The sequence below is a fragment of the Zootoca vivipara genome, chromosome 4 (assembly GCF_963506605.1).
Source record: "Zootoca vivipara chromosome 4, rZooViv1.1, whole genome shotgun sequence".
Classification (NCBI taxonomy): Eukaryota; Metazoa; Chordata; class Lepidosauria; order Squamata; family Lacertidae; genus Zootoca; species Zootoca vivipara.
Genome location: NC_083279.1, coordinates 30,262,667 through 30,273,535, shown reverse-complemented (window position 1 = coordinate 30,273,535; position 10,869 = coordinate 30,262,667).

Below are 10,869 nucleotides of genomic sequence, written 5' to 3'. Positions count from 1 at the left end.
ACAAAACAGAAAAATTTTTCTTGCATTCATAGTTGAAAAACCATATTTTATGGGCTTCCCCTCCCCCCCCTTCCCCGGTTTTCATCCCTTTTTTATCATCTGCAACAGTTTCTTACTTTATAAAAATACACCTTTGTATCTTATACAACTTATAAATCAATTGTTAACATTTTCATCTAATATTCAAATCACTGAAAATTCAAACTCCCATTTTCTCTTCCCGTGCCTAATTTTTTTTTCTCCCTCTATAAGCCTCCATATTTTCACATTTTCCAAAATCCATTCACTTTTAAAACTATAACTATTCTCAATTTAACCTTACATCCCCGATTACCGGCTCCACCCCCCCCAATCCAGCAAATTCCAAAATCAGCAGACCAGTTATAAACCTGTTAATCCATCCTTATAATCACAACATCACTTTCCCTTCACCCCACCCCCTGTTTACAGTCTCTTGCCATCCAGGTCACCATACAGGACCCCTGAATTTCTTCTCTTCTCTGCATATTTTTTCCTTCTTCCCTGTGGGCGTTCTGGAGTTCCAATAATACCAATCGTGCCCCCCTCAAAGACAGGGCACTCCATCCAACTTTTTGTAGAGTAGAGTCATCATTTTTTTCATGGTGTGTTTCATTTTGTGTTGAATCATCACAGTCCTCATCTTCATCTTTTCCTTCCCCATCATTGTCATTCTCACATTGCTCTTTTTCAGTGTCAAAAGCTTCATCTCCTAGAAAATCATATTCCGCCATCACCTCCTGAAATTTCTGCTGTAACTCCTGTCGTCGTGTCTCCTCTTGACATAACTCTATTCTTGTTTCCCACATTAAGGTCAAAACAGACCGCTGGAACTCAGGGGAACACTTTTTTGTTGACATATTTCAGTCCTGCCAAGGTCAAAACTTATCACGTGGGGTGGAATATGATCACAGTTTATTTTCTCGACTCCATTTTAACAAGCTGGCTGCATTCTTCAAGTCTTGTTAACAATAAAGTTCGAACTCACATTTCACAAGCACTTAAGCCAAAAAAGAAATTCCACAAAGTCCAGAAATACAAAGTGAAGTAAAAATTGACTATAAATCCTGATCAACTCACTGAATTGCCTAGGCTGCCGGCTCCCGAGGGAAAGAAAGGTTTTTCTTAGGCTTTACCTCATTGCTGCAGGGCAGTCATAAACCACAGTCTCTCTCCCCTTTTCACCCTGCATCAAAGGGGATATTCTCTTTGATGCCTTTGAGGGATCCTTTTGAATTACAAATCTTCTGTTTATGGCTTCGGGTTTCTATTTACTGTCTCTTTGTTGCCGTGGGGGGGGGGGTGGCTTCCTCTTTTCTCCCCTCTCTCCCAGACCAAATTGTTTTATAATCCAAATCGTGAGGTTACTTACAGTCTTTTCCAATCGTTTTATTTTCGGAAGAATCCAGCGCTCTCCGCCTTCGGCTTGAAGCTTCTCCCTGCTAGAATAACGTTGCCGCTCAAAATGGCCCCCGCGACTTCTACCCTCCTCGCTCCGGAGCTCTTATTAGAGCTAACCGAAGAGTTGGGGAGTCCGGATTGGGTCTGTGCCGAGCAAATTGCCCTCGGGACGCCCTTCCCGAGGTTCTAAGGGGCGCAGCGTTGCTCTCGCTGCCCTCCCCACTCCTAGCAGAGACGGGCCGTCTCGGAGACGAGACGAAACCCCGCCGATCGACGCTGGCGCTGAATCCGGAAGCCCCTAGCCCTTGTGAACTTTGGCATGTCTTCTTAGGAAAAGATCTACATTAAGGCAAATGCCTTGCAGTATTATTACTTTACTTGTCTTTGAAAAATCCTCAACACGGCAAGGTTGGCTGAGCAAACAATGCGGACTGGGACTGTTTTTGTTATGAATAATTAATAAACTTTTTATTTTTTTTAAAAAAATGACATTGAAGAGCTGAATAATTACAAAGATGCTGCTTTTCGGAAACATATTAGATCATACCTGCATGTAAGCAGTTATAGAAGTGTTTCCCTAACTTGGGCCTTCAGCAGTTCCCATCATGCCTGATCACTGGTCCTGCTAGCTAGGAATGATGGGAGCTGTAGTCCAAAAACAGCTGGAGACCCGAGTTTGGGAAACACTGATTTATAGGATTGCAATCTTAGCTATGGGTTTGCTTTTCTTTCCAAATGATGAGTTTCTGACGCCGACTCTTTAGATATACAGTGGTACTTTAGTTTAAGAACAGTCCAGTTTAAGAACGATTTGGTATACAAACTCCGCAAAACCGGAAATAGTGCCTTGGTTTGAGAACTTTACCTCGGTCTAAGAACGGGATCCGAACGGTGGAAGGTCACCGGCGGCGGGAGGCCTCATTAGGGAAAGCACGCCTTGGTTTAGGAACAGTTCCGGTTTAAGAAGGGACTTCTAGAACGGATTACGTTCGTAACCCGAAGTACCACTGTAGTTGGAATTGGTGTGTGTGTGTGTGTGTGTGTGTGTGTGTGTGTGTGTGTGTTTCCTACCTGTTTCCATTTTCTTTTCTTGTTAACAGCCACGCTGCAATTAGTGCGTATGCCACTATGAAAGTGCAAAAGCTATCATTTGGCATTTTCAAGAATGCAATGGAATATTACCCAACCAACACATGAACAAATTGGGACCCTCCACAAATAACGAAAAGACATATATTTAACAACATGCATGAAATAAAGTGGTGGAAAAACATCACTGTGAATTTTCATTCGTTGTTTTTTTTCTAGAACTATGTGTAAACGGACAGAGAGGAGGAGGAAATGATGGTATCCTGCAGAATGAGCTTATTGTTTTGAAAAAAAAATACAATAAAATATATTTTAAGAAGGAAAGAGAGTATTATGGATTTGCATAGCATTGGATATGTTGTTTCTTTTTTAAAAGAAAAAAGGCATTAGCATCATGCAAGTAAAACCTTGTTTAAAATTCTTGACTAATCTGCTTTCGCCAGTCTCTTAATCAACAGCCTTTTTCTCCAAGTCATTCCTAATGTTAAGCAGAAGTAGAGGATTTGAATTTCAACCTACAGATGCAATATTCTTTTTGTTAGGCATTCAAAACAAATTCCATATTGCATGAAGAAGAATAACCAATGCTATCAAGAGAATTAAAGGAAAACAACAGTAGACTCAAAAAGACTGTTGCCTTCGGGCATCAAGCAAAACTCAAGTAAATAAAATGTTCTTTGCTTTAACATGATTTTTTTTTTCCCAAGGCCTTTCATATATATATAAAAAAATTAATGTAACTTTATTTCACATAGCAAAATAAAGAGGGTTGTGTGTTACTTGTTTTTCTTCTCAATTTGATGCTGCTTCTTTCTGCCCTCTAACCCTACACAGCACTTAAGGAAGAGAGTAAAGGTAAAGGGACCCCTGACCATTGGGTCCAGTCGTGACCGACTCTGGGGTTGCGCGCTCATCTCGCATTATTGGCCGAGGGAGCCGGCGTACAGCTTCCAGGTCATGTGGCCAGCATGACAAAGCCGCTTCTGGCAAACCAGAGCAGCACACGGAAACGCTGTTTACCTTCCCGCTGTAGCGGTTCCTATTTATCTACTTGCACTTTGACGTGCTTTCGAACTGCTAGGTTGGCAGGAGCTGTGACCGAGCAACGGGAGCTCACCCCGTCACAGGGATTCGAACCAACGACCTTCTGATCAGCAAGCCCTAGGCTCAGTGGTTTAACCACAGCGCCACCTGGGTCCCTAAGGAAGAGAGTAGCTTGACTAAAATCCAAGGGGACTACGATGAACATAAGGACCTAAAAAGATCCCTTCTTGATCAGACCAAAGGCCCATATAACTCAGCATCCTGTTTTCCAAGAGGCCAGTCAGATGCCCATGGGAAGTGTGCTGGCAGAGGCTGAATAGGCTTCGTCGCGAGAAAAGGGAAAACTTGACAGCTATGGGTTGAGCCCAGCAGCATTCTCCCCACATGCAATTCACAGAAACTGGCATTCAGGACTTGTCCACATTCCCACTTGTCCAGCGCCCAGAAAGCACAGCTCTGAGTGGTTTTCCACTTAACTCATGCTTTTTAGACATTGGTTCAAGCACGGATGGATCTACTATGAAACTAATGCAGCTTAAGCTTCAGGCCCCTCATCCTGGAGGGGTCCCAGAAGCAAATTTTTGAGTCTAGAAGACCGAATCTGAGTTGCACGACTCAAATTGAATAAAAAATTAAAAAATTCCTTCCAGTAGCACCTTAGAGACCAATTAAGTTTGTCATAGGTATGAGCTTTCGTGTGCATGCACACTTCTTCAGATACACTGAAACAGAAGTCACCAGACCCTTATGAATAGTCGGAGGGTGGGGGTATTACTCAGAAGGGTGGTGAGAAAGGGTGATTGGCTGATAGGAGTGGTAAACCTGTTGACGACTGTTAACGACTGCAATTGGTCTTGCAGGAAAAAGCAAGGGGTGAGATGACTGAAGAAAGCTTCATCATGTATAATGAGATAAGAATCCAATGTTCTTATTCAGACCAGGTCTCTCCATGGTTTTAAGCTTGGTAATGAGTTGCAATTCAGCAACTTCTCTTTCCAGATTGTTTCTGAAAATTTTCTGCAATAAGACAGCTACTTTGAGATCTTGTATAGAATGTTCTGGGAGATTGAAGTGTTCTACTGGTTTCTCTGTTTTGTGATTCCTGATGTCAGATTTATGTCCATTTATCCTTGGGCATAGGGTTTGGCCTGTTTGTTGTATAGTTTTTGTTGTTGTCTACAGTTCAACAAACCCCAAAGTTTGAGATCAGTAGCACAGATCTGTCAGTATTTTCATTCTCTCCTGTTGCTGGATGTGTGATTGTTACATCACATGTCTGTGTTTACATTCCATGCTTGGAAAGTGTGGGAAACGGAAGCTAGTCTTATCTCTTCCATTGTAAAGGTTTGGTGATCTGTCATGGAACAGCCTCACTGAGTAGACAACAGTGGTTACCCAGATATCGTTGCTGGTTGAAAAGGGGGCCCCATAACAGTTTGAGCTTCAGGACCTCAAAAAATGTAGGTTTTCCACTGGGTCCAAGTGGTTTCCTCCTCACCCCACTCCATTCCCAAGGAAAACCTGCTCTTTAGGAGCAAATGCCGATCCGGAGAAAACCAGAATTGCTGTTTGATCTGATTGAACACTAAAGAGCGGTTTTCCCCTGGCGAAAGCAGCAGGGCGTGAAAAAGTGTGGATGAGCCCTCAGAGACACACTGTTTCTGATAGTGGAGGCAAATGACTACTAGCCATTAATAGTCTTATCTTCCATGAATTTCTCTAATCCTGTTTCAAAGACATTCAAGTTAGTGGCCATTGCCACAACTTATGTGTGTGTGGGTATGTGCGCTTGTCATCTGAGGCCCTTCTCTATGTTCCCCATCCCAGAGAGGTTCAGACGGTGGTAACAAGACAACAGGCCTTTTCTGTGGTGGCTCCCCAATTGTGGAATGTTCTCCCCAGAGAGGCCCACTTGGTGCCATCACTACAAGTCTTTAGGCACCAAGCAAAAACATTCCTCTTTACCCAGGCCTATGACTAAATAATCTACAGCCTGTGAAAGGGGGGGGGGGTGGACTGTTACCAGGATGATTATTTTACTGTCTGCCATTATGTTTTTACCATTGATGTTCTGTGATGCATTTTTAGTGTTATACACCACCCTTGGATCTTCTGTTAAAGGGTTGTATATAAACTGAATTAATAATAATAATAATAATAATAATAATAATAATAATAATAATAATAATAATAATAATTTATTTATACCCCGCCCATCTGGCTGGGTTCCCCCAGCCACTCTGGACGGCTTCCAACAAAAGATTAAAATACAGAAATCCATCAAACATTAAAAGCTTCCCTAAACAGGGCTGCCTTAAGATGCCTTCTGGTAATTGTTGTTCTCTTTGACCTCTGGTGGGAGGGCATTCCACAGGGTAGGTGCCACTACCGAGAAGGCCCTCAGCCTGGTTCCATGTAACTTAGATTCTCGTAGCGAGGGAACCGCCAGAAGGCCCTCGGCACTGAACCTCAGTGTCCGGGCAGAATGATGGGGGAGGAGACACTCCTTCAGGTATACTTATAGTTGTGGGCCAAAGATGGAACTTTGTTCATTTGCAGCACCATCCTAGACATGTCTACTCATAAGTAAGTCCATTTGCATGCATGTCCACATATTTAATGTTGGCTAATATAATACAGCAGCAGAAGATGACAATTATTCTGTCAGGATGATCATCACCCAACCACCTGCTTTTACATGTGCAAAGCTGGCCGTCAAAGCCTGATAGAGACTAATGTACATGACATCGTCGGGCGGGGGGGGGGGTTGGCTTGGATGAAGTAGAATCTGAATGCAGGCCCAGCTGTTACAATGTCTGAACAATGGCAGCTTGGTGACTTAAACATCCAAATATTGGACTTTTATATGCAGATTTGAAAATTGCTTCCTGAAAAATCAATTTAAAGAAGGAGTAACTTTATTGAACAATCGGAAGGTCTTGATACTTTATGCTGTTTCTATTTCAGCTGGAAATGATAAATTATTAGATGGCTTAACATGCCAATTCTTCCAGCCCATTGTACTGAATTTAATTCTTCGTTACTGTCATCTTTCAAAAAAAATTATGAGAGAATTGCCCAGTAGAAATGTATTGCACCGAATTCTCATGCCCGATGACAGATTTCCTTACGCATAGAAGTCACAGAGTTTTCAACAGGAGGATTAAGCAGGAGCAAAGTCCTCCTGCACAAACACGGGAGGAAGCTGCCACTCATTCGTACAGGTAATGAAGTAAAAACAATTCGTATTATGCAATTAGGGCAACATCTCTTGCCAGAAGCACTTTAAAGTATATTTGCAAGCAGTGCAAACTAAGGCTGTGCGAGGACAATGGGCTTTGGGTTCACAAATAGGGCAGGGATCAAGTGATGGGATCTGTGAGATGAACTGCTACCCTCCTGCCACCATGTCCCCCCATCACCACGTTTATGCATGCACAAGGCAGGATGCAGAAGCAACCATAGCAGCAAAGTCAGATTGGCCCCATTTGAAAACTCTTGTTTCTCAGCCAGTGTAGTGTAGTGGTTAAGAGTGGTAGACTTGTAATCTGGGGAACCGGGTTCGCGTCTCCGCTCCTCCACATGCAGCTGCTGCTAGACCTTGGGCTAGTCACACTTCCCTGAAGTCTCTCAGCCCCACTCACCTCACAGAGTGTTTGTTGTGGGGGAGGAAGGGAAAAGAGAATGTTAGCCACTTTGAGACTCCTTAGGTAGTGATAAAGCGGGATATCAAATCCAAACTCTTCTTCTTCTTCTTCAGCATCAGTGGGTCAGCCGGAGACTGCATTGTCACTGTTTCTGACAACATACCTTTCTAGGATCTGATCATCTTCAATGAAGGTGGGAGATATTTCAGCACCTACACCATCATTTTATAGTTCTCTTAACAATAAAGACAATCTATGGCCTTTTAAACTTTGCAGGGGGTATTGATTTTGTTTGTTATTATGTGATGTGTTTTTTATGTTTTTATGTTGTCAACTGCCCTGTGATCTAGGGATGAAGGGTGCTCTAGAAATTTAATAAAGGAGAAGGAGAAGCCCTGGGTGAGGAGGTACTGGTGTGAGACCTCCTCCCAGGTTAGGCCCTCCAAGAAAATAATGGCTAGGATACAGTAAATCCAACAGTTGGATTTTTGTCTACCCCGAGTGCTCAACAAGCACAAGTGTTTGTGGTAATCTGCCTTGTGGCTGCCTTTAGCACTTTGTGTTTTAGCAGCTCAGCTAAACATAAGAAAATTGCTCATAAAATGTTATGTTTATTGTTACCAGAGGGAGGTGAGAAGAGAAAGGGAGCAATGCGCTCTACCACGTTTATGACAAAGCCTTGTTGTTATACTACGTGCCCTCTGGGTAAAACTGGCAAAACAAACATCTTAACATAGTTGGCACAAGGGAACGTGGCTTGTCCAAGCATGCTTTGGGTAAGAACGAATCCGTCTTTTCCTTGCTCTCAGAGTTCTCTGATCTATTGGTTTGAAGACAAGCAAATGTCAGCATGATCTCCCCAGATCCCACTCACATCCCAAGCAAGAACTAATTTTCATGTGTGCCTGTAGAGGCAGCTCACACCTTCTGAAGTCAAGTAGTTGTGGTGGGAACAGCAGTAGCAGCACGTAGGAGGAAATAGGACATGAGAAGAGTCCTGCTAGAAAGATCTAGTCCAGCATCCTGTTCTCACAGTGGCCAGCCACTTATGCTTATGGCTAGCCTACAAGCAGGATTTGAGTGCAACAGCCTTCAGCCCAATTGTGATTCCCAGAAACTGGCATTCAGAAACGTGGAACCAACAGTGGAAATAGTATGCAGCCATCATGACTAGTAGTGCAGAGGCCCAATTCTGCTGTCCACCTAACTGGAAGAGTGTATGCAGTGTCACAATAAAAACGAGGCATATCAAAGCCAGTTATTAGTTTCTGTGCCCATGCTAAAGTAGATCCACTGACCATAGGCACACATTTTCTTCGATGCAGCATTTTTAGAAATTTGATTATTTTCCCCCCACAGGCAGGAACTTCTGCAGAGTGGCACTCTTCATGGTATCTTATCAGGAACACACCCGATTACAAAAAGAAATATTAACAGTATGTCAGAGGTGCAAGTGAGTGATCAGCCTACTGGTCCAAGCCTGTACTTTTGCTGATGGTGCAAGCATTTCTTCCAGCTCACACCTTTACAGATATGAGAGGAAAACTTAAGGGCAGTCTCAGAAAAGTGGCCATTGCCCAGTTTGCTTTTTTCTGGACCTGCTGTGCTACTTTATTAATGAAGGAATGACTCAGTCTGTTTCTGCAGAAGCAGAAGCCAGAGGTGTAAATAACAATCAGTTAGGAGAACTTCTTAATCTATCCTGAGAATGTTTGCTTGGAACAACTCGTGTTATTTTTAATGAGCGACATGTGGTAACTGGAGAAATCTCCAGGGGGATGTTAAATGCTTGAAGTGTTGTAATGATGAGGACAAGACTTGCTCATTAAGTTGCGATGATAGCGCTGTGATTCATTATACATGAGCCTCCATGCAACATTTCTAGCAGGGAGTCCCAAAAGGAAGTAGAAGGAAAGAGGAGAACTAGAAAATGGAAGCTGGAAGAGTTTGTCAGCCTCCTTGAAGTTTCCCAGCAAAGAGCCAGGAGATCCTGCTGCAGGTTCAAGGCTGTTGAACATTTGTTGTCAGTGGCACCCTCAGGGCAGGAATTCGGAGCAGATCATATCATATCATATCATAGCTGGAAGGGACCCTGGGGGACATCTAGTCCAACCCCCTGCAATGCAGGGATCCTGCCCACAGCCATCCCTGGGGAAGCTTAAACCACAAACCTTCTGGTTAACAGCCAGACACACTGACCCATTGATGCCTCAGCAGAAGGAGCAATAGAGTCCCAAGTGCAACAGAGCTGTCTTACACATTTTGAAGTAAGTAAAGTAATGTGCATTACAATTTAAAGAGGGGTCCCTCCATTTGAAGTAAGTAATGTAACATACTGTTAAACACCACCCCAATCTCCAAATGGGGAGACACTCCACAGGTTCCAAGTGCTTCCGTTTCCTTGGAATGAAGGTCCTTGGAGATTGTGGACTCCTTTAGAAAATATGGTTTTATATACATATATGCAACCTGAGCATAGGATGGAGGTGCTCACAGCATCAACACTCCAAAAGGTCTTGCTTCTTCATCACTAGTATGGATCCAGCACAGAGTAAGTATGTCTCTGTGTCCAGCTTCCAGCTTGCGTTCTGCTCAGCTCTCACGCTGCCCAATGTTCTACTTACCAGTTAGGTGAAGGTGGGAGAAGGCCCACCCATTTCCTCAGATGATGTCATCACTTAGTGGTAGCTCTTGCTATCTAACTCGTTCTTTTGGGATGCTGATGAGGACAAGTAAGTGGCCAGCTTTGTTTTACATAGAAATCTGTCTGACTAGTTCAGCAACCCCCTCTTGCCAGATTCCAACCTCTCTGGGTATAGGGCTCCAATAATTTGGAGGGACTTGGGGCATCATCCAAACACACACACACACACACCACACACAACCAGTAATCTACAACAATACATTAACATCAAAAGAAGGTAGGTGCAGTGTGTTTGTGTAAGATCATGAAGTCCAGAGTTGGAAATTAACTAGCTGTACTCCGGTTTACTGTGATCTAGGACAAGTCACAAATCCTCATCTTCACTTCCCTTTATTTAAAACAATAACACTGGTGACCTAATACTGGTGTGACATATAATGGCCACAACTCAGCAAAGCACCAGGCACCCTTGATCTCACTGCTTATTTCATCTGTCCCAAGGATGTCTAACCACTTTGGTGCCATGAAACGAAAAGTTCCCAAATTGAAATGTCATCTCTGCCATGATCCATGGTAGGTAGTCATAGGTACATCACAGTGCTCCCCAACCCCTTTTCCCCATCTGCAGGATGAGGCTAATAGGACAGGGTTCATGTAAAGATGACTTAAATCATGTGTGTGATGTGCTTTGGAAGGCCTGGAAAAAAACTATGTAAACAATGATGATTCTTATTAACTTTGTGTGACACTGTTATCAATATTGTTTCCATGTAGATAGACTCCAGAAATACCCTGGAATTGAAATAATTGCATTAAAAAAACCTCTCTATAATACTGTATCTATTTGCATGTGAATGTGAGTGTGTGTGGCTTGCTGTTTATTTAATGGAGGGGAAAGCGAAACATCTTAGAATCATGTACACAGCACTATTCCTTGAGGGTTGGGCTAAATTATAGGTAACTGACTTTAAGTGCTTCCTTTTCCTTAGAGACACTATCTTTTATGTACTCCGACAGAGGCCAGTC